The sequence below is a fragment of the Stegodyphus dumicola genome, chromosome 6 (genome assembly GCF_044657685.1).
Source record: "Stegodyphus dumicola isolate Sdum_Otavi_A_Nest chromosome 6, ASM4465768v1".
NCBI lineage: Eukaryota > Metazoa > Arthropoda > Arachnida > Araneae > Eresidae > Stegodyphus > Stegodyphus dumicola.
In genome coordinates this window covers 114,378,814-114,403,300 of record NC_140773.1, presented here as the reverse complement: position 1 = coordinate 114,403,300, position 24,487 = coordinate 114,378,814, and the positions used below count along the sequence as shown (strand labels likewise).

The 24,487-nt window shown below is 30.9% G+C and overlaps 1 protein-coding gene and 1 long non-coding RNA gene across 2 annotated transcripts in view; one reads left to right on the top strand and one right to left on the bottom strand.

Moving 5' to 3' along the window:
• The window catches only part of LOC118193990 (uncharacterized), a 45,299-nt gene extending 35,525 nt beyond the window's left edge, over positions 1-9,774 (bottom strand). The window contains exon 1 of the long non-coding RNA XR_004759028.2: positions 9,679-9,774. This is a non-coding gene — a long non-coding RNA (uncharacterized LOC118193990). The remainder of the gene's footprint in view (positions 1-9,678) is intronic.
• LOC118193989 (roundabout homolog 2-like) overlaps positions 1-24,487 on the top strand; it is a 331,360-nt gene that overhangs the window by 230,440 nt on the left and 76,433 nt on the right. The window lies entirely within an intron of this gene.

Sequence of the window (24,487 nt, the reverse complement as noted above, 5' to 3'; positions counted from 1 at the left end):
TATCTGTATCTTTCTTCATTTCAATCGGTAATATCTGTATGCTGGTAAAGGTACATATGTTCGTAAGAATTATACTGTGTCACATTTTTGACAATCTTCTTTCATTCATATTAGCTAATAAGAGAATTATTGAAGTTAGTAAAGTAATGAAAATCAACGTTATTGAAAGAAAACTCTAAAAGCATTTACATTTCCAGAAATATATCAAAGTTCCTTTTCTTAAAATCAGCAGGTGTATCGTAGTTTTTATTTCTATTTCATTAAAAGCTGAACTTGTAAAATAAAAATTTTCTATTAGTGTAAGGTAAACAAAAAGAAAATCAAGAGACAATCCGTATCATGAATGAAATTCAAGTCTTACATCGGATTAAAAAGAAATATTCTGAATCTAAATGTTTATGCCTATTTAGCACAAAATGCGTTTATTTGTGTTATAAATTTAACTAAAACCATTCTTATAACAGTATGTTGCCTTTAAACTGGGTAAAAGTGTTAAGTATATTTTCTGATGGTATTGATATACTTGTCGAAGAAGTTCTAGAAACCTCAAATGTCGAAAGAGCATATGATAAGAATCTCCTTTCCTATCGCTACATCAGTTACAGGTTAAGGGGTGGCTTGAATGGATAAAGGAAATGTTTGTGCAAAAATATAGTAGTTCTATTTTGAAATGAGAAATAATTCGCTTTTTGTCAATTAAGGAAACTTGTGGTATTATTAAACAGAATGTCAGTGAAAGACATTGCGTTTGCATAGTGAATTATGAAGGTACTGAAAGGTAGTAAAGAAGGTGAATGAAAGAATTAATTTGAACAAATAAGGTAAGGCTATCATTAAAAGAAAAAACTGTTTAAAAGATGTATGTTAGAATTAAAAGTAAGATGTTAAAATTTAAAAAGATGTAACAGAGTAAAACCAAAGAATACTGGTAATTCCTATCTGGAAAACAGTAATTTGAGTACGATATTGAAAAAGTTGGTTTTAAGAATTTCTTTATGCATGTGATGCAAAACAATTGCTAGTTTATCATGAGTGCTGACATAGATGCAATTAGTGCAGGAAAAATAGTAAAATTAGTATAGTTAGTGTCTCTAAAACATGAAAAAATAATAGTGTGAGCAGTGTAAATTCATTTGAAGTACTGAAATATGACATAGACTAAATATCAGAAAATGTAAGAAATATTTTGGTATGTGTGGATGAAACACTGAACGTGGTTGTAAAATTAGAAATGAAAATTATCAACACACTTAAAGGTAATCGGGATTTAAAACTAAATATGATGTTAGAAACTTTGAAGACCATAAAACTATATGAGAAAGAAATACATTTAGATATAAATGGTATTAAACTGTAAAGTTGTGAATGGAAATTTCTGAGTAAAACCTGTAGATGATCTATTATGATCGAGGAATAAAACAAGTATTATAAAAATTGTAAGGAAATATTTGAATATGGAGTAAATGAAAACAATCCATATCGTTAAAATGAATAAAAAGGGATAAAATGTTGGAATTACGAGTGATGAGACAGAAATAAAAATATTATAATAAATAAGTTAAGCTAGAATTAAGAAATATAAACACAGAAGGGAAATCATGAACGTAAGAAAAGCAATTAACAGTTATAGACTTAAGTTTTTTTTAAAAAATATTTGGTAATGTAAGGAAGATATTGTTAAACACGTGAAAGAAATTAGAAATTCTGTAGAAAATTTAGTAAAAGAACTAAGATCATGAAAAATAAACGTTTCTTTTTAAATACAATTTCATACCACTAAGTTAAAGTGTGTATAGAATACTAGAATGGTTTAAAAAAAGTAAATGAAATTAAAATTCAGAATATATTGAACATTATAACGTTAAAAAAAGTGTGAAATTGCATCTAAAATTAAGTAATGTAACAAATAAACAACACGTGCGGGAACGTTTGTGAAATATAACGTATAAGTTAAAAATCAGGTATTCTGAAATTTATGAAAGGTATGAAAAAAAATAGTATGTGGAAATTAAATAAAATATTACAAATAAATTAGAAACGTTAAGTATTAAAAAAATATGACAGTAAATGAATATGTTATTATGAAACAGAAAACCTGAGAAATAAGTTAAAGTTTCATGAAAAACTAGAAAGGATAAAAGTATCAGAATAAATTGATGAGTCGATTCAAATTCCATTTTCTTAAATAGGCTTTTTTACCTGAATCTGAATGTATCACATCAGCTTAGTGGTTAAAATCTTCAAACTACTGAACTGGTGAGATATTTTGTTTGAGAGTTCAATTCTATATTTTGAATAATAGAATATTTTTTTTTTTAAAAAAAAGAAACTTCTAAAATAGATTATTTTCTTTTTTCGTCCCTAGAGGACGCCATAAGCAATTCCTAAATAAATTATTTTCTTTTTTCGTCCCTAGAGGACGCCATGACTCCGTTGCCAATTAAAAAAACTAACTTTAAATTAAAAGCAGGAGGTCTACAACTCAACCAGCAATCTAAAAACAACTCAACTCCACTCGAAACCACGCCTCCTAGTGTGATGACGTTGCCTTTGGCCCCGCCCTCTGTGATGTCATTGACCACGCCCACACCGCACACCGCGTGTGGCAGAACCCGTATTTTCTATCTACTATCGAGAATAAGTTCTATTGCTTGCAGAAATCATAAGTGTTTGCTTTCACGCTTCTCGTAATTAATTTACATCTATTCGTTGTCCTACGTTGACAACACGCTTTGGATTTGTCGTTCATAGTATTCGGCCGCTAGAATGTAGCTTTACTTGTAACTGTTTTAATACTTATTTTTAACTAAACTATGTTTTCAGATTATTATTAGTTGTTTATGGATGAATATTTAATTATTAATTAACTTGATTTGCATACACTGGGAATAATTGAATTTATTTAATTTATTTCAAAACAAAACTTCTCAATCAACTTCGTGCCATTTGATTAACGGCCAGTAAACAATGAGTGAATATATGGAAATGATTTATTATAACGACGTGAGGTGGTTAAGTTTCCTCGACTTAACCACCAGACATTTAAATAGACCATTGCGAATTCGATTTAATTACTATCTTAGATTCAGATTAGCGATCCTTAGTGAAATCCATAGCGAATTATTCGATTTAATCAGCCATTTAAATATTCTCAATAGAGACCTGTAAGGAAAGGATAAACTTATCACTGGCATGCATGCTTCTATTAAAGCTTTTAAATTGAAATTGCAAATACGGTAAATACAACTTAAACTAAAAACTTTCGTTCATTTGCTATGTCTTAAATTTCGTTCTATTATTCCAAATAAAAATTCTCAAGAACATACAAGAAAAATAACATTATCACGGCAAGAATTTGTGAAGGCAGGTTAAAGGAATTTAAAGATTTGAGAGTCTAATTTTAAATTATTTTCCTTAAAAGTTAGAAGTGAATGGGAATAACGTATCAAAAAATTTATAAATGGATCTAATTAATTTACAGTATGATATAAATGATATAAATCTTCTTCAAAGATTTGAAGATACATATCTAATTACTTTTATTCACACTTGTCAAAAGATAAATATCCTCAATAACGAATTTTTACAATGAGAATAATCGCTTTGTTTGGAAGTGCATTTATATGTGAACAGCGCTCTTTTCGCGTTTGAAAATTAACAAATCTAACAAAAGTGTCCGATTGACCGATAAGCAGTTACAATCCGTGTGAAGATAGTTTCCAGTAATTTTTCTCCAAGCCTACAAACGTTATCAAACTCGAAACGGTATCATATATTTTAAGTTAAAAATAAGTTATCTAGTGGTTAATTTAACACAAATGTCAGTCCAAAAAATTATTATTTGGTTGCTAGTATATTTGAGTTACGAAATGTAACCAACAGAAATTTGTTACAATTAGAAAATAAGCACATAATTTTTTTCCTTTGCATTATTATTATTGTTTATATAAATTTTGGCATTTAGTAAGTGAAATTTGAAAATAAGTTAAAATTTGTGGTTAATTTAGCACAAATGTCAGTCCTAAAAATTATTATTTGGTTGCTAGTATATTTGAGTTACGAAATGTAACCAACAGAAATTTGTTACAATTAGAAAATAAGCACATAATTTTTTTCCTTTGCATTATTATTATTGTTTACGTAAATTTTGGTATTTAGTAAGTGAAATTTGAAAATAAGTTAAAATTTAGTCAGTAATTTGAAATTTATTCGAAATTTTGTTAAAAATTTCTCCCCGCCAGCTGCTTCAGATCGTGCATGCAAACCGCTAGCTTCTTTCAGATCCTAAATGCGGCCCGCTTGCAATATAGTTTGAGGCTACTGCAATAGGATTTCTCAAACAGTATAGATCTTGAAGAATTGGCTATTACTTTAGAGCAGTGATCGTAAATCCATCGATAGTGAGTTCGCAGCATCATTTACGATTGCTTTTCTTTTAAACCAAAAGGGCTATTAGTCTCGAAACAGCATTTTGTGTCGAATCACTTTAAATGTCCGAATCACTTTTCAAATTGTTGCTACCAAATATTATCGCCTTGTATTATTATATTTAAAGAAACTAAATAATGAAGAATTTACATGAATGTATGTATTTTTCCTGCATTCTGAAAAAACAACGTCTAGACAACTAAAGTCATCAAATTTTGAATAACATATAGTCTTCCACCTAAAGATAAACACCTGGAAGCCCTAATTTGGAATTAGTTTTATTGTGTATTTCATACTTTGAAAATATTTAACGAGTTTTTGATTAAGAAACTCAACAATTTCAAAGCGACCAGTGGCAACACTATAGGAGTAAAACACTTTTATCTCCAGCTCATGAGACTGTCTATTGGAAATTCTAAAGATATGCTGTTTTAAAATATATTTAGCACAACGTAGAGCTAACCCAAATACTCTTGAAACATCTGTGTTCTGTAAATGAAAAAAACGCCCGTTTGAGCATAATATAAAATCTGAAAATTTTCAGTCCTCAATATTCAATCCTTAATATTTTTTTAATTGTGGGGTTTTTTTTTTCGTTCAGACTTATTTTGCTTTTTTTAAAGTTACAATAGTATTGAAAAGTTTTGTCATATGGGTGAGTAATCGTAAAATATGAAATAATATTAAGAATCAATTTATTTCAAGATGCATCTGATTATAAATTGAATTAATAAAATGCCATTTAAATTTTTTCCTGAAAAGGGTGGCTTTCTGAAAAATCTGTATGGTTGTTTCTTTTAATAAAAGAGTACAAAAGATGGAGTCAATATGTGCTTCGAAAGAAAAGCATTTTTTTCTATTTATTTACGTGCGTCTTCGTTTACAGCATAAGGATAATTAAAATTAACTACAAAGGTATACTTACAAATCAGCATTTTTACAACTGTGTTTGAATGGATTAATAAAGTATTCACAACACATCGAAAAACTGTTGAAATTCTAGAAAATATTAACTCTTAAAATGATAAAAATATTTTGAATCGTAAGCAGCTGCTTACCAATTAAATTAAAATTTCGAAGTAAATCGTATGTTTACTTAGCTTTGCTATAGAAATCGTTTTCAATATTTTCCTTATCTTTCGATCAATGAAAATGTTTAGAACATAAAATATAAAAAGAAATTTTGTAATAAGGAAAATTTTTCGAAACATGTAATGCTGTTAAATTTTGGAAAGAATCAAAATCATTTATTAATTAGATCCATTTATAAAATTTTGGAAAGAATAAAAATCATATAATACTTTAAATTAAGAAGTCCCTACTGACATATAACCTAATTATACGAAATTAATATTTTATTCGTAAGTAATAGTTTACATTATCTAACTATAATAAATAGATGTTCAAATTAAACTGAAAATTCGCTGTTAAGAAGGAACTTTGTATGAATTTCACTCTAGAACAATGTGTAATAAAATGACTCTTTCAACTGAAAAGAAAATTCTACAGATTTTTTTCCTGAGAATACCGACCCAATTCAGAAATAATAATTTTCCCTAAATCTCTAAATTAAACGATGAAGAAGATCCCAAATTAAAATTTGCAATGTGGGATCTTCTTCATCGTTTGAGTTAATATTCACCTCCTTCTAACTAAGATAGTTAGGACTATTATCAGGGCAAAGTTATAAGGGGGTGAATCCTAAATTTTATCGAATTTAAACCTTAAAATATTCTTTCATCTTTTAGCTAGCAAAATGTTTGAAATTTTTCGATTCCTTCATTTAAAAATAAGAAGAAGAATAAAAATCATTTTACTTGGAAGTTTTTAACGAAGGCAAAATTTACATCCACGTTCGTAATACATCCTCAGTCCTAACTTTGAAGCTTTAAACAGTAACCTGATTCAAGTTCTAATTTAATATAGCATTAGCTAACTTTAGGTTTTTCTGAAAGTGAAAACTGCAAAGAATCGAAAATTATGAAGGCTGGAATTACATCATTAGAGCCGTCTATAAATAGTTAAATAACCCTAAATAAAGGCAAAAGACACCAGACAGATGGAAAAGCCAGAATAAACTAATGTAAGGAGCAATAGGCGTGTCTTCTAAAGAAATTCACAGACAGTGTTTGCCGATAATGAGGCTTTAAATAACCAAGCACCTAAAGAGCAAAAATAAATAAAAATTACAATAGGTAACTAGTTACCTAAACTTTTCTATGAAATTAAAGTAATATTTTGGATTTTTCATATGAATTAAGAATTCGCAAATGCATTAAATTAATTAATTAATTTTATGAAGACTCGCTTCAAATAATTGCGAGATCAGAATTATATTTTGCAGAGTGCTGGCTGAATTATCAGCAGAATTAATGAGAAAAACATTATTTTGTTTTCACTGAAAGATATATTCCTAACATGTAGTGATGCTTTAAAAATATCGACGCACTTCAAAAATATTAATCATCTCTAAATCTTTAATTAAAACGACAAGGCAGATAACGCATTAAAAATGTAAGGTTAAGACAAAGGCAAAAGTAGAAAGGGGGTGAATGCTAAATTTTACCGAATTTAAATCTTAAAAAAATATTCGCATCTTTTGGGTATTCGAATACTCGAAACCTTTCGATTTCTTCATGTAAAAATAATAAGAATAAAAAAAAACATTTTATTTAAAAGTTTTTGATGAAGGCAAAATTAGAAATCTGCATTTAATGGAAAACGAATTTAAGAACACATTCACCCATAATTTAAAAGAAGTTTAAATGAAATTTAGTAAATGAAATATGTAATTAAAATTTATAAAGCTCCTTTTCTCAATATAATTTGAGGAAAAAAAGCTTAAATAATAGTTCCAGTTTTTATACCTTTACTCCGAATCTTTTTAATCAAAGCAAGGGCAGGAGGGAGGTGTAATTCATGAGTTAAAAAAAATCAGAATTTAACATGAAAAGCTAAACACTTTCTAGGAAATTAAGAATGTGTCAGTCAAGATCACCACAGGGTAATATTCATAAACCAGTTCGATTAAAATTCAATAATTGCTTTTTTTAACGTTTTCTTTAGCTATCATAACTTTATTCTTTCCGAAGTTCCGAGTATAAACACTCAGGGATATTTTATATTAGGAATCGAAATATAAGAATAACGAATAATAACGCGAATGTCTGAGTTTTGAAATCGCGAATCCTTTTCGAGGTTCACGAGAATCTAGACTTTGAATGTTTTATCGCTGATTAAAAGATAAAAATAACCCTTTTCCTTTCCAGATTAAAATTTCATTTAGAGTCTGTTTGTTGTGAAACCAATCATCTTATGTAAAATCACAAACGGAATACTTTTGAAAACATTATTTGGGATTCAAGGTAAATTCTTCATGAAATTCACTTCTATCATACAGATTTTAGCAATAAATTATGTAACTTCTTAGTTCCATTTTTAATTGAAAATCAGAAATTTTTCAGATTTTCCTTTCAAAAATAATAATTTTCACACTTCGTATTAGAAATATGAATTAAAATTTTAAAATGTCAAAACAAAAATTAAGTTTACGAAGAATAGTCCAATTTATATGCCATGAAAGAATATATATGTTTTTATAATGATTGATTCCGTTTATTTATTCAAAAAAACATACACAACAAATATATTCTTAAAATCTTCACAAATACAAGCCAGCAGTCGTTTCTCAAAATAAGTCTGACTGTTTTAAGATATCATAAATATTGCATTTTGATTTAAAATGGGATTTATCAAAATAGTCAAAACATTTGTAAAACATGCTTCTTTTAGAAGATGGAGATTTCTAGAAAACAAGTCACTAAATATATTAGTGATTTGAAGTAGAAATTCTCAGTCGTTATTGGATTTCATATAATATGTGTATTAAAACACGAACCTCCTTCCAGCACACGAAACAAAAAGCAATATTAAATCTTTTACTAATTATTTTCCCCTTTTTCCATGTATTGTCGCGTGGCAAAAAAACAAGCCACTAAATTCCAGTCTGCCTGCATTATGGGTTTTTAGAAGGTATTTCTATCTTTGGATTACATATAATGGCAAACATATTTCTCTGCATCATTCAAATCATCGAAGCGTGGCATTCAACAAAGCTTGCAGTTAAGTTTTATAAAGTATACGTGTACGCGGTAACTGCACTCAATTGCATGTATAGAACCTACAAAGCAACCAACAGTCAAACTTATTGGAGGATGACGAACTACTACGGAATCCTTTGATTTCCTTTTTTTTTTTTTTTTTTTTTTTTTGGTTAATGATGGAAGTTCTATTCCAGATAAATGTTATTTGTCGTAACATATACTTACAGAACCTTAATAAAAGATGCATCATGGATAATTTTAGAATTTCTTTTTGCCCTCATAGCGTAAAATAGTAGACTCTTATTTCTGTTAATTACTATAATTTACATAGCTCTTCGAAAAAAAAAAAAATTCTATCGCCCAACGCACTTGTTGGCGCTACTGTCTGCTTGTTATTGGTATTACTGACAATAAAAAATCAACGCCTTTCTGATTATTGTTTCGCAAATTGTTTTAGAAGATTTCTTATAAATAAATTACTGTTTCCATGCTTGCATTGTTAATATTTAGATGGAAGATCGCTTCGTTTGAAGTACAGAAGAAACAAAACAATTTTTAAAGAAATTTCCTGAGATTTTGAATGTTAGATCTGATCAGAGCCCTTTAAGCGTGTTTGGAACACTATATTGATTGCACTATATAAACATATTAAAGCATTTCCATTGCGCATAAAGTAACCGTTATAATTTATCTCTTATGCAGGACCGCGCTTAACCATTTCTCAAAGTGTTCCTATTCCACAAAACGTAAAAGTTCAACTTATAAAACATATTAACATAAAAGTTCGAATTTAATCAGTACGTAAATTGCTCAACAAATTTAGATATTTATAAACAATAAATACATTTCCTAATCATTTCTATATCTTTTTTGTTTTACTTTTAATAGCACATCTAACTAATATAAATCAAAATACAACCAGCATTGTTATAATTATTAAAAGATAATTCTAACACCATATATTAAGCATTCGAGACACAATAGTTTATCTGTCATTTTTTATATTATTTATTTCTACGTAATAATCTTGAACAGTTTGAATTACTTTAACTTAGACTTTCGATTAGCCTAATTTAGACTTTTGATTCAATTTCTTCTTCTTTAAATTTTAAAGTATCCACAAATCCTTTATAAGATTTCTACGTACCTTTCTTCACTAAATTTAATGTTGTCGATGTGGCCTTTTTCCCATATCGGATATACAGCCATACTCCTACTCTCCGCTTCCTTATCCGCGGCTTCACATATATTTGATTCAGATCAGAAAAAGAAGACACATTTCGCGTATATTTCGAAACGCAGGCCAGATAAGAGTAGTCCGTAACATTATCAAAATATTGCAACTCAAACACACCCGTCTCTGTCTTCCCACGTATTTGCATTCTCGTTTAGAACCAGTGTAACTAAAGAGGGAAAAAGGAAATCGTCGGTAGAGAATTATTCCAAAATTCATCAGACTTAGGAAATCCATCAGACTCATACTCCCACTTGATGGTCTTAAATATTTTGGCAGTGAATCTCGGTGATGAAATGTCACACTATATTTGACTTATCTTTATTTGCAGATGCATATTTCCTTTAAAATTCACTTCCATGTCTTCTAGTGCCGCGCTTTTGCAGCTGTTTTCCTCTTGAAATTTGCATTCACCTCTACGGCTCCAAAAGTAACAGAAGTTTTGCTAATATTTGAAACTACTAGTATGCTGAAATGGGAAAAAAGAAGTGTTCTAACCGTAGTCATCTTTTTCAACAATAACATATACTATATAGCGGGCTGGGCAAAAACCGAATCGTAGGCAAAATGCAGCCCCTTTTTTTTTTTTTTTTTTTTTTTTTTTGCTTAATTCTGCCTTTTATAAAATCCTGGGAAACGACATTTTCACCTCTTTCCTACCCTTTAAAAGCATATCAAAGATATCAGCAGCACGTTTGACAACTATTGCTGGAGTTTATATACGCTTGACTGTACTAGAGGTCAACTAAACTGAGATATGCCAGAAAGCATGCGCATCTGCCGAATGATGTAATGCTGTCATTTCTAGCAGCTTTAATTTAAACATTGAAATATGAATCTTGTGAAAATAAAAATATTAATCAGAAAAGAGCGCTTAGAGAAAGAGTATTTCACCGTTTAAATTTTTATTTAAAAATGAAACAGTATCCATGTAAATCATAACCAACAAGAACAGATTTTCGCATATTTGGCGAAACTGCAGATTAGCAGTAATTTAACCATAGTCTCTCCATATCATGTAATGTCTCTCTCTATATGTCATCTAATCTCGTGACTGTTATACGTAACTGGAGCGGAGTATCGAATTTTGTCACTCATCGGCTTTGCAACACACTCTTTTTCTGGTAGCACTTTAAAATTCACTTACATTGTATAAAAGGAAACTTGTGCTCTTCTCTTTTCATTACAGAACTGTGTTGTCTATTTCCAGCAGTCTATAAAAGTGCTAGTAACAGCAGAATCTCAACATGCGCTCACAATACTTAACATAGACATTGCAAAGTGCCTGATCTGGCTATCTTTAATAGTTTCGCTGTTATTAATTCTCAAAAAGGCTAAATTATGATTTGGGGACCCTTTGAACATTTTATTTCAATAATTTCATTGTATTAGTGAATCAGCTTGTTTATTGATTGTTCTGGAGGAAAAAGAGAAATATTCTGGGTACTTGTCTCCTGTAGCGGCCGTGGCGAAAAATTGGATTTGGCGCTTTTCTTCTTTTGATAAAAAACAAACGGTTACCGATGTGCGTGTGTGCGAGAAACAAACGGTTAATGATCTAACCAATTTTTCGTATTTGTATTGCGTCAATGTATCATTTTTTGATTGTAAAATATTCATTATGCTAATATTTTCAATGTTCCATTGACATAAAAAGAAGTTATGATTGATGCTTGAATAGAGCCGTAGCTAGGGTTTTCAGCGCGGTGACAGTTGAAAATTTAGCGCTTCTTTCTGATAGCCAAGAATTCCAAACATTTAAAAATTAAAATTTCGTAGCATCAATTTGGCACCCGCTGGATGCTACATCGAGGAACAGATGTCCTTTCTTGCTCCCTTCCAGCTATGCCACTGGGTTTGAGATAAGATTCAATTGCTGAACTGTGGTCACAAGAAAATTTCTGTCTAAAATTAATTTTTCGGTACGTTTCTATATGTTGTTTTTTATAATTGTTAACAAAATTCTGTAAAATAAAATAAAAAGGAGAATTTGATAAAAATTTACAATGATGTGCCCCCTTGATATTTTTGGCAAATTTTTTGATGCCCCGAATGGCACTAAAGTTATGTTTCCAAAATGTCTTTCACCTAAAACAACGCCATAAACGCGTGTTACGAAAACAGCAAAAAAGTACTCATCTTGTGCGTTCTTGGCTATATCTTATCATCAGCGTCGGATGACTGCGGCTGATACTATATTTTAATACCGTTCATATAGTCAATGGATGGATCTTCCTCTTCCTGATTCAAATACCAGCGACGCCACGTAGGTAATTATTATAAATACGAATAAAAATTTTCATCTGACAACTGCCGAAGATCTGGTTCACAAAACTCCCGCTTGATCTAGCTCCAAGTGCACTCGATGGTGTTGGTATGGGCACTAGCTTCAGCGCCTTTATACGTCAGGATATGATTTACTGGCAAATACTCAAAGCTCTGATTGCCGAGGCAATCATAGACATTCCAACAGCTGGAGATAATCCCAGTTCCAGGCAAGATTTCCCGAGAAATCACCTGCAACAAAGTCTCTTTCGTGCGACCCTCCAATGGTCAATTAACGGTGGTTAAAATTCAAATAATTCAAAATACAGTCAAAATTCAAAATATGGGATACATAGTTCGTGATACACGTACAAGTCACCGTATACGTTTCGACCACTAGACTGAAAAGATCCAATCAGATTAAACTTCAGAAATATGTTGGCCACATAACAAAAGATTGCCATAATATTAGGGAAACAATTAATTTAGGGTTTCTAAAAAATATTTTGCACCACTTTCAGGAGCACCCATTTTTACACTAGAATTTTACGATATGTTTAATAATAAATAGAATTTTCCAGCTGCCGCCCACCCGGTACAGTGGTTAGTGACCTTTATTGCCGTAGCGATAGGCCCGGCTTCGAATCCCGGAAAAGGCATGGTTGTAATTGTTTGTCCTTTCATAGGAGGCAACGGTGATCACCTGTTAGGTGCTTCCATAATGAAATGGCCACCATATTGGGCCCTTGTAGTGGTGCAGGGCTAATGTTTATTAAATAAAGCTCACAGCCATTAAAAAAAAGAAGTATTTTCCAATTTATTTACAAAATGTTGTTATTTTAACCCTCTGAGCGTTATGACCGGGTTTAGGCGGTCAAGACGGCCTACCTCGAAAGTGTTACGGACGCTTCTAGGCGGTCACTGGAAAAGTGTTCGAAAGCGTTACTGACGGTTCTAGGCGGTCAGTGGTGAAGACCTGGAAAGCGTTATGACCGCCTTAAAGCGGCCGTGCAGATGTCTCCTGCCCCCCTTATTTCTGGAACCCTGGAGATCTCTAAATGACAGTTCTCAGTAGTAGGCAAAGAGGGTTGCTCTTTTTCGTTTTAGACAGATATGTTTAATCGCCAAGAAAACACTTGAGCATGTAGTGGTTTATAAAAACAAACAAACGTGGACATTCTTTGCGAAATAAAAAAGTAGCATGTAATCATGTTTTTTCAATACTCTCTTTAAACAGATAACATTTTCATAAAATATCCTTTAGTTTTTAAATTGAATGTTCAGAAACATGCAAAATGCTCGTGAATTCAATTAAAAAATAGCATTAGGAAATATTTAAACAAATTTACTTATGGATATATAGATACATAATTAAAACCGATAAGTTATAAATTTTAATTATTCGAGCGAAACGAAGCGCATTTACTTACTGCATTTAATATGAATTATATATAATTACATGTAAAGAATAACATAATTAAGCAATAATTCAAATAAAAATTAGCCATCAACAGTAATTTATAATAAGCGTATTTTGAACGGGTTTATGAAGCATAATCTAATTTGATAGTAAAAATAATAATGGCGAATTATTTATTCATTTTTGAACAATATTCGTGGCTTATACTGGTTTGATGAAGTTCTGTTCAAATTCATTTCAAATATTCCAAATATTTTTATGTACATTGATTTCAATGCGATTTTTATTAGAAAAAAATTCAATGAGTTTGATTTTCTTACATAATTGTAATTACATTGTTCAACGCAAAATAACTACAAGCAGAAAGGCAAAGGTGTGTTAAAATTTCTGTATTTTGCTATATAAATTATTAAAATAACAAACCTACAGCCTAACAACTGAATGTCCGAAATATAACACGCAACTTTTCTAAAAGTAACAAATTTCAGTTAAAAAAACCGCAGTAAATAAATAAAACGAAATACTATTAAGAAAAGAAGCACGAAAATTTATTTTTTTATATTTACTTACTTTATTTTTAGTTCAAAGGGGCAATTTGCCCTGAAGGACTTTTAATTTCGCTTTGGCATTTTTCATTGAAAACTGTAAACGGCGAATCACTTTTCAAATTGTTGCCACTAAATATTATCGCTCTGTATTATACTTAAAGAAATTAAATATTGAAGAATTTGCATGAATGTACGCATGTTTCTCGCATTGTGATAAAACAACGTACCTAGAGCTATCCAAATTTAAATAACGTAATCTTCCATACAATATGGGCATGTGGAAGCCCTAATTTGAATTTAAAATTTGCTTTATTATCGATTTCATATTTTATAACTCTTCAACGAATTTTTGATTAAAAAACTATACGATTTCAAAGCGACTAATGTCAACACCGTACGAAAAAAATCCTATTTTTATCTCCAGCGCGAGATACTCTAAGATACGGTCATTTTAAAATAATTTTGAGATATTGCTGTTGAACTGAACTTTATGGTTTGAGTACGTAGAACATGATATTTAATGAGGTAACACACAAAACGTTAAAAATGCTCCTTTGGACGTAGTTTAAAATCTGAAAGCTTTCATATTTTTATTTATTAGTCCAAAGGGACGTATTAGTATTTAAAACAGTAGTCCGTGAGAGACTATTGTTTTAAATACTAATACAGTTTTCGTTTTTGCGATTTTACGTTGAATCACTAAAAACGGCGAATCACTTTTCAGACTGTTGCCACCAAATGTTATTAGTCCCGCATTACATTTGAAGTAATTAAATAATGAAAATCTGCGTAAATGTATGTATATTTCTCGCATTGTGATAAAAAAAAGGTTTGAAAAAAGGCCATCCAAGTTTGAATGACGTAATCCTCCTACGAATATGGGCATGTGGAAGACCAAATTTGAAATTTGGAATTTGTTTTATTATCTATTTCATATTTCGTGAAACTTTAACGAATTTTTGAGTAACAATCTCAAAGATTTCAAACCAAGCAATAGCAACACTCTACAGGGGTGGAAACCTTTTTATCTCTAGCGCGCGGAATTGTGTACCGGAAATTCTAAATATATGCTCATTTTAAAATTATCGACATTGCTATTGAATTGAATTTTATGGTGTAAGTGCAAAGAACATTGTATTTAATAAATAAAGGTAGCACACAAAACGTTAAAGAAATGTCCTTTTGGACGTATTTTTTTTTTTAATTTTTTAATTTTTATTGTTTTTTTGAATATATGTTGTTGGCGAATGACGCAGTAGTAGTGTATAATCTGAATATATAATAATTATTTGTGCTATTTTTTATTTGAAATGCATAGAATTCTCTAAAATAGTAGCATTCTTAGATTGAATATTGTCTAAGCAGGTGCAATGATATTTTAACTTCATTACCATATCAAATACAGTTTCTTTTTAATTTAAAAACTTCGGTCTGAAACACCTTTTTGAATCATAGTATGAGTTTTAATAAAATTTGTAGTAGTACGAATTTTTAAAAGTATTTAGAATTACTGAAATAAAAAAAAGCTAACTTTTTTAGAATTTCTTTATCAAAGTATTACATCTTAGGCCAGCAAGACTTGATTAGTAAAATCTGGGAAAGGATCTATGATTGTTTAGTAAGAAGTAAAAAAAAAAAGTACTCTAGGTCTAAGCAGTAAAAAAAAGCTTGTCCCTCTATAGAAAATTGTCACGTATGTTAGAAAAGATTTTGCAAGACATTAATATTTTAGCTTAAACATGATTTTTTTTTTTTAAATTTAGTCTCTTGTTTTGGAGATGGTGTTCAAGCATTTTACCATAATTTTATTTTCACATGTGCAGAATTTTTATATTTTTTATTGATTGCTGTATTTTTAACTTCCATAGCATAAATTAAAGAAATACACATAGCAACTTCAGCCATAAACAGATGACTTAAGAGAAATTTGTTTTGACATATTATGTGAAAGACTAAATAAATATTAAATGCTTTTGCATTTATATTTATTTACATGACATGACAGTAATGTAATGACATGTTACATGACAGTAATTAGAAAACAATAACTGTAGATGCGCAAAAAACCTGTACTTATAACCTTCTGCATTTTTAAAGAAAGTACAAAATAGTTCAGAATAGCAGATGGCTTTCAGATCATTCAGTAATGTCATCGTAAGTATATTCTCTTCACGTTTCGGAAGAACTGCAGTAGTTCAGATTTGTCGTAAAAGGCTAATTACACCCCTGGGGATTGGCATACTTAGGGAACGGAAAAACAAGCTTTGAAACATACTCATACAAAAGTCCTACCTTTTCTTCGACAGATAAATGACCGATGTGATATTTGAACACATGGTTTCAATCAGTTGTTTCCTTCTAACAAAGCGTCTTGCGCGGCTAGCAGGATCCTAGCAAAGTCTTGTAATAGTCTCTTGTTTTAAATATGCTGTGTTCGAACTCAGACTCAAAGACAGATTTTAAAGACATTTAAAGATTTTATTAATGTTTTCTTTTACATTCGGCGACTCAATATTTATTAAAATAAACTTGCATAGCAGATCAAAATTATGTTGCTGTGGAAATGTTTCATCAACAGTTATTAGTAGTTATAACAGCATAACTAAATAAGCCCATTTCGAAATATGGATGATATTGCATTCATTATTTTTAATCTGAAACAATATCATGTTGTTATTACTAGATAAAATGGCTAAAAATAAGCTGACACATTATAAGAAAATTTTTTTAAATGAAAATTGGATTCACTTTCTTTCACATAATTTATGACCAGTTCTTCCAAAATATTTTAAAGCTTACTTTACTACATAATAGAAATGTCTCCACGTTCGTTGTTTTTAGTTAGTTAGCAATTTTAATTGGGGCTGTTATATAAGAAGGCCATTTATCGTTGTTGTTGTGTTACAGTATTTATTTTATTGTATAATGCAAATTTTGATCAATTGGTTAATTTTATAATGTATAGAGGAACTTCAAAAAGAAAAAAAGTAATTTCCACCGTTATAATATGTCCTTAAATGGTTCCCCCAATAAAAACATAGTTAACTAAGTAGTTTACTACATTATATTAATTAATTTACTAACCAAATAGCAAAAACATTTCAAATTCGAAATCCATCTTTTTACTAAGTACTTTTTGCAAAGTAACAAAAATTCTAATCCCTTTGCTGTTTAAGATTATTTCTCACATAGTTTCACAAATAAACTCACAAAATAAAGAACGCTTTTTTAAATTTTTAATTTGTAGTATGTTAGATGCTTTATTGAAGAATTTGATTCTGATTTTCATTTTATCCAAGTTCTGATTTTCATTTTATCCAAGATTGCCATTATTTTTTCCTGATGAGCAACTTGCTAATTATTAGTCCAATGTAGAGTCCTCCTTCTGTTTTCTCATAAAATCGCCTTTGTAAATTTAGAGTTTAATTTAGCAAAACGTTTTCCACCTAAGTTATAAAATGTCTTCGTAAAGGATTCCCTAAAGAAATCTGCCTTGTATTTATGTTGCATTTAGGGATATTTTCAAAAACACACGCTGCTGATTGTTATTTTTAATAGGTAAACAAACGAAATATATTTTTAAGAAAGAATATAACTTAACTGCAGCGCTATATCTTATTCCTAGATAGCGAAGCTTGATTACAAACTCAATTTTTAAAATACATTTAATTCTCTTTATGCTTTAAAAAATGCCTTGTCTGGTAATTGTAAATGCATAAATCACTTGTTTTTTAAAACTAAGTAATCCATTTTAAGTTGAATAATTACAAATAGCATAATATGAACGATTAATGAAGCTAGAACCGCCAGTTTATTCTTATGTAATTAATAAAAATTTCATTGTTTCAGCATCCTAGTATCTTTCTTCTTCCATACTAAAGCTCACATAGAAAATAATCATATTTCTTTCAATTACCATCCCTCAGTCGAAACTGATGAATAAGAGTTTTCACGCATAACAAAGGTGTTTACTGGGTATTTGGATAGAAAAAAAAGTTCTCGAAAAATCTGAGTTGTTAATATATTTTTGGATAACATCCTGAGTGGAATTCATTAATAATAATAAAGCCATGAAACAGGTAAACTCAAAACGTCCTTGGAAGGATCAAAATCATGATCGATTCAGTTATTTAAATAACGCAAAGCTGCGAGGGCTACCTGCCTATGAGGAAGGATGCCTTCGTGGAGGACATTCTGAGAGAAACTAGCATATTATACAGGGGGAAAACCACAAGAACCAAACATGCAGCCGGTCAGTTCGCTTGTGATCGAACCCAAAACAGGTCGAACTGCCAGTATTCAGAGGTGTATCTTAACCACTGATGAGGCTTGGATCACAATCATGAATCTTCAAAATTATTCATCTAGACGACCTGTCAATTTACCTTACAAGGGCATCCCCCCCAAAAAAAAAGAAAGATCATTCCTTATATTCTCCTCCCTTAAGGACCGGGATTCGAACCACAGATCTTCCAATTTTACTAGCTGGATCTGCTACTACTTGCACCACCACAGGACGCAAGGTAAACCAGTAAGTCTTTATAAATGTACTAGCACGACAGCATTAATTATATGAATTGTTGGGCATTTTAACTTCGAAAATTAGATAGAATAGTATTTGAAAATGAATATTATGTTCATTTATTTTTAAGTTTGTTTGTAAACTGATCGTTGCCTTTCCAATTCAAAAAATTTCGAATCATATCTAGATGCTAGATATATCATTAAAACATTTACTTGATTTGGCCACCCACTTAACTTACACGTTGACCATTTAAATAGAGCACTACCAATTGGCACATTCGCATCTCTTTTCTGTTTCGCATCTCTTTCTCGGAAACAAATATACCTCTGTAGTAGATTAATGTATAGGTAGCAGACATTGTGTCACTGTCAGCCGAGCGGTAAAGTCGCTGAATAGTCGCACAATACCGAGTTCTGACTTAAGTTCGATTCTAGGAGAACGGGCTGGCTGCATGGGCGTTTTCATAGTTTTCCGCATATATAACATATATATGAGCAGTTTTTTTAAAAAGTCCTGGGGCCCACCAGCGGCCGAGCGATAAAGTCGCTGAACAACACTGGTAGTTCGGTCCGAGGTTCGAATCCCGCGAACGGGCTGGCTGCATGGCTGTTTTCGTGGTTTTCACCATGTGTAACGTGTATACGAGCCAGTTTCCCTTAGAAAGTTCTCCACAAAGCCATCCTTTCCCTTAGGCAGATAGCCCTCGAGGCTTTGCCGTGATTAAATAACCTAACATTTAAAAAGTCCTCCACGAAGAGACCCTCCTCTTAGACAGACAGCTCTAGCATGCTTTGATGTAGTCAAATAAACCAAAACATTCTGTTGGCGAAAAAGCAAGATTGCATTTATCGTGAATAAGTTCTAATGCAAAAGTTATACTTGTTACTAAGGAAAGAATTTATTTTTGTGTAAAATTCAGATTGCCTGAATTTTAACAATTCTCAGAAACGAAACACAAATAACAAGAAACTAAAAAAATATTTATAATTAATTAGGATATATAAACGATGTAATCATTAAGCATATTTTTAGTAAGAAAGAATATTTTGTAATAAATAAATGAAAAATATATTTAATATTAAAGAATCCTCTACATATCTCTACAAAGTATAAAAATTACAAATATTTTTCAAGGTGCATGTGTATATGTACCTGATAAAAAGATTTACATTGTTTATTATTCTAGCGATATTTTTAACCAGATGCATATTTTCCGGGAGGCATTTTCTGGAGATTTTTTTCACCGATATACATTTTCAGGATATTTTCTTGGCATTCGTTTTACTCAAGTGGTTAGATTAAAGTGTTATTTTGTATGCTGTGAAACCTAACTAGAATTTATTTTCATTCCATAGTTGGTTCACATAAATTTTCGATTTCATGTAATATTCAGTTTCATAATGGCATTTTGAGATTTACTATACTTTTCAGTTTTTTTTTATTAAATGTCGTCTACAACTACTTTCAATAAAATACTGATATATAATAGGGAAATATAACATACACGCGCACTCATGCTCACAAACATACATCACCATATGTATACACAGTGTTTTGTTCTGTGTGTTTACATATATATATATAGTTTACATACAAAACCGTTTTAATAATTCCTACGAAAAATGTGATAAATTTTCACGAAATAAACTGCGTGTGCTTTCTATAGTTTAACATAGATGAAAATTTTAAAGTCTGAATTTAAATAATGATATTGTGTTTATATGTACTGTAATTACTGATGAAAGGATGTTTCTGAATTTAAAGCCAGGGTAGCTTAAATTACTAACAGACGGCAAATACACAACTTGAAATCAGAATCTTTGGAAGAAGCAATAAATTTAGAATTTACGGCAGCTCCATTTCTCGTCATAGTTAACAAAAGGAACAAACTTAGAAAGATCAGAATTATAGATTGTCCTTGCACAAAGGTAATGGTCTCCCATACAAAGTAGAAAATGTACAAAGGTGGTAAGCTTTTAGTTCAGTACCCCCTGGAGGTATATTTACGTTGAAGTCAACTTGAAGATTCCGCTATTAGGTGTTTTCTTTGAAAAGGATAATATCTTTTTCAGCACATAACCAGAAATAAGAGTTTATGTTTTCATTACTTAATCTTCAAAGCTGTATAATTTGGAGCATCTGCTTGGAAAACTGTTAACTTATTTTTCATCATTTATGAAAAGAATACACACCTGCGTAAATGTCTTGGAGAAATAATATCGTTAACAATTTTGCTACAAAGATTTTTTTTTTTTTTGGTTTCTATTAACATCCCGATAATGCACGTAGTATATAAATACTTGCATTGTAACTCTTATATAGTTAACTACAAGGAAATTGCATTGTAACTCAAACTATAAAATTCAGTTCAACAGCAATATCTCAAATTACATATCTTTAGAATTTCCGATAGAGAGCCTCGCGCTGGAGATAATTTTTTCCCCCGTACAGTGTTGCTATTGCTCGCTTTAAAATCGTTTCGTTTTTTTAATCAAAAATTCGTTGAAGGGTTACAAAATCTGAAATCTATAATAAAATAAATTTCAAATTCAAATTAGGGCTTCCACGTGCCCATATTCTATGGAAAATTATGTTATTCAAATTTGGGTGGCTCTAGGTACCGTTGTTTTATCACAATGCGAGAAACATACGTACATTTATTGAGATTCTTCATTATTTAATTTCTTTAAATATAAGACAGGGCGATAATACATGGTGGCAACGATTTCAAAAGTGATTCAGCCTCTTAGCAAAATGCCAAAACGAAACTAATAGTCCTTCAAAGCCAACCTGTACTTTTGGAGTTAAAAAAAAAAAAAAAAAAAAAAAAAAAAAAAAAAAAAAAACGACCGAATGGATGTAAAATGCACAATTTAAGGGAAATTTCCTTGCGTGACAAGGTATTCCAGATTACCTCAACTTAAAGGTAATAATTTTATCAGATTTTAAATAATGAGAAAAGGGAATTTAGACCCCCAGGTATATGATATACTGATGAGACAAATAATATGTACGTATGTCCGATCTGTAACAGAACTGCTTAGGCAAATATTAAGTTGCATTATACATAAAGTTTTGCTTAATTTAATAACATATATAGTGAGGCATCAGATAAATAAACAGCAAATGAGCAATATATCAAACAACTAAGCAGTGAAGAAAATCACGTCATATCATATGCTCCTTTTTTAGAAGGTGGCTGAAAAACCGGCAAAAATATTTTGTAATTATGTTATTACATTAAAATTGCATAATTGAAACGGCGATAACCGAAGAATCGAATTATCGCAGTTAATTTTATATACAGTTTTAATTTAGCTGTATTAAAATTGTTAATACTTATAAATTTCATTACATTATAAGATATTTCTCCCGCCTTCGTGGTGTGGTGGTCTGCACGCTCAGCGCGTAATTGAGAGGTCCGGGGTTCGATTCAAGGCAAAGGCGTTGCATATTTTTCATCACTCCTGCTTTCCAAAAATTACCTAATTTCTTTACAGTGGCGCCCGAACTAAAAGGGTGTTGGATGATGATTCTCCTTCCCCTGGATTAGGCGACCTAAAAACCCAGTTGCCAAATCCCACCTTCTTGGTATGCCTTCGTGGTGTGGTAGTCTGCACGCTCAGCGCATAATTGAAAGGTCCATGGTTCGCTTCCCGGCATTGCTTATTTTTCATTTTTTCTGCTTCCAAAATACCTAATGTCTCTAGAACGTAAAAAATAACAAAAACTGTGTTTATGATTTCTCATTCATGAATAAGTTTTTTGATAAAATTATTCAAGCTAATTTGTTTTAAGTGCATTCTGCACTCTGATTTATCCCAGTTTGGAAAGTGTGTCTAGAAGCAAAATATTGTTTGCATTTTATTCTCCTTCGAAAAAAGTTTCAACACTTCAAATGTATTTACTGCCTTTTTTATGTCATACTTTCTCTGTGTATGTATATTGTACTTCCTCAGAACGATATATGTATATAGAGGACTGTCGTACTTCGTCGACACTTTACACTTTTACATCGCACTTTATCGGAAGCTCATTTGAATTAACTGTAAGCGATGAAAAATACTAAGGTTATCTGCCTAAAGAGCGTAATGCTTTCGTGTAGGATTCTGTAAGGAAACCTACCTCACATTTGTACTCCCTATGGAGAAATCCACAAATGCAGCCAGGCATTTGCCATGATTCTGGCCCAGGTCGAAAACTCAAATTCTTTGGGCTTATCCAATCGGCCACCAGAAGGCCCAGTTTTATAGAAAATTACTTGAATCAAGTCATTGAGAATTTAGTAATTTGTTGTTACTTAGTATCTGCTAAATAACTTAAAGATGACATAGATTTAAAATTCTAACATAGTACAGCGGTAATATCTCTGAACACTGGTACTTCGAGCCAGTGTCTAGTTCTGGCGAACAGGCTGACTCCATGGAGGCTTTCATGGTTTTCCTTATGTGTTAACGTCAGTGCCAACCAGTTTTCCTTAAGCAGTTCTCCACGAAAGCATGCCTTCATTAGGCAGATAATATTTACGAATACTTGTTTTGCCGCAATCAAATAAATAAAACTAAACTTAAAATACTTATGTGTTTTTGCCACCTTTTAAAGGACGTTTTACACACAACATCCTCCTGTAACAGCAATGAGATAATTAATAATGTAAAAAATCTGATGCGGACACCACATGACTTCCTTGTACGACAAATAAATGAAACGCAATTTTTGCTAAACTTCATTTAAACCTATTTCGTTTGAAAATGAGATATGATCTTCCATTTCAAAATGCCCCTTTGGCACTGCCGAAAGCAATAAAAAAGGGAGGTGCACAATTAGATGTTATACAGATGCCCCATACAGAAACTTTCAACATTCTACGGTTAACCGTTTTTGAGTTATGCGATATACATGCATACATACGTACAGACATACGTCGCGCTAAAACTAGTCATAAGTCCCAAACATAAAATTTCAACATTTTATGTTAAGTTATGCGTCATACGTACGTGTAAACGTCATGATGGAACTATTCAAAATGGAAATTTCCTATGAAATATGAAAATCGAAATGTTTCGCGATTACAATACTTTATTTATTTCTCACAAGTCAAAACGGTGTCATAAATAACTAACTACTAATAAATTTATGATGCAATCTAAAGAATCATTTAAATCTAACACTTTAAACTGAAATAAACTTATAATATTTGAAAATTAAATATAAACATAATACTAAAATAAGTTGCGAATAATTTGTATTCGAAAAATTGGAACACGAGAGAAAAAAATTCTCACAAATTCCCTTTGTATATTAAAAAGTATTTCCTCAGAAAATAAGGATAAAAAAAATGCAAGATTAATTTTTCACCATTATCGAAGCAATTCCTTAAAGAAACTGAAAATTTAAAGCATTTTACGTAATTTCTCTTACTGATGTATATTGACTAACTTTCTGTATTCGGCACACATCTTGATTTAAGGTACGAATAATATATAGCATATGTGTTAGTGTGCAAATTATAAAGTAGCCAAACAGGAGATAAAATACTATTTTAGCAACAAGTCTCGTGACGAAGATACCATAGGGAGAAAAACTAATTTCACTCGCTAAATTCAACGGAGGGGAGAATTAGCTTAATTATATCCACATGGTAAGGGGGGCCCGCTTTTGAAGCAGTTTGAGTAAAAATGCTTGCCGCTTTTGCGACAGTCCTGGTAAGAAAACACGATTATTTTTACGTCGTTTTCTGAAAAAACCCGTAACGCTCGGGGGGTTAAAGAACTTGGCGGCAAAATTTAAACATTAATAAATGCAAATGCATATTAAATGATTTCTATATGTATATATTAAATAACTCGTGGGGAATAAATACACTTTTTATAGCCCGAACTGTGTTAAAGGCCGTTATAGAAAATTTGCCCCATATTCTGTCTTCGAACAGAATACTTCTTATTCCTTTGAAACTGATATATT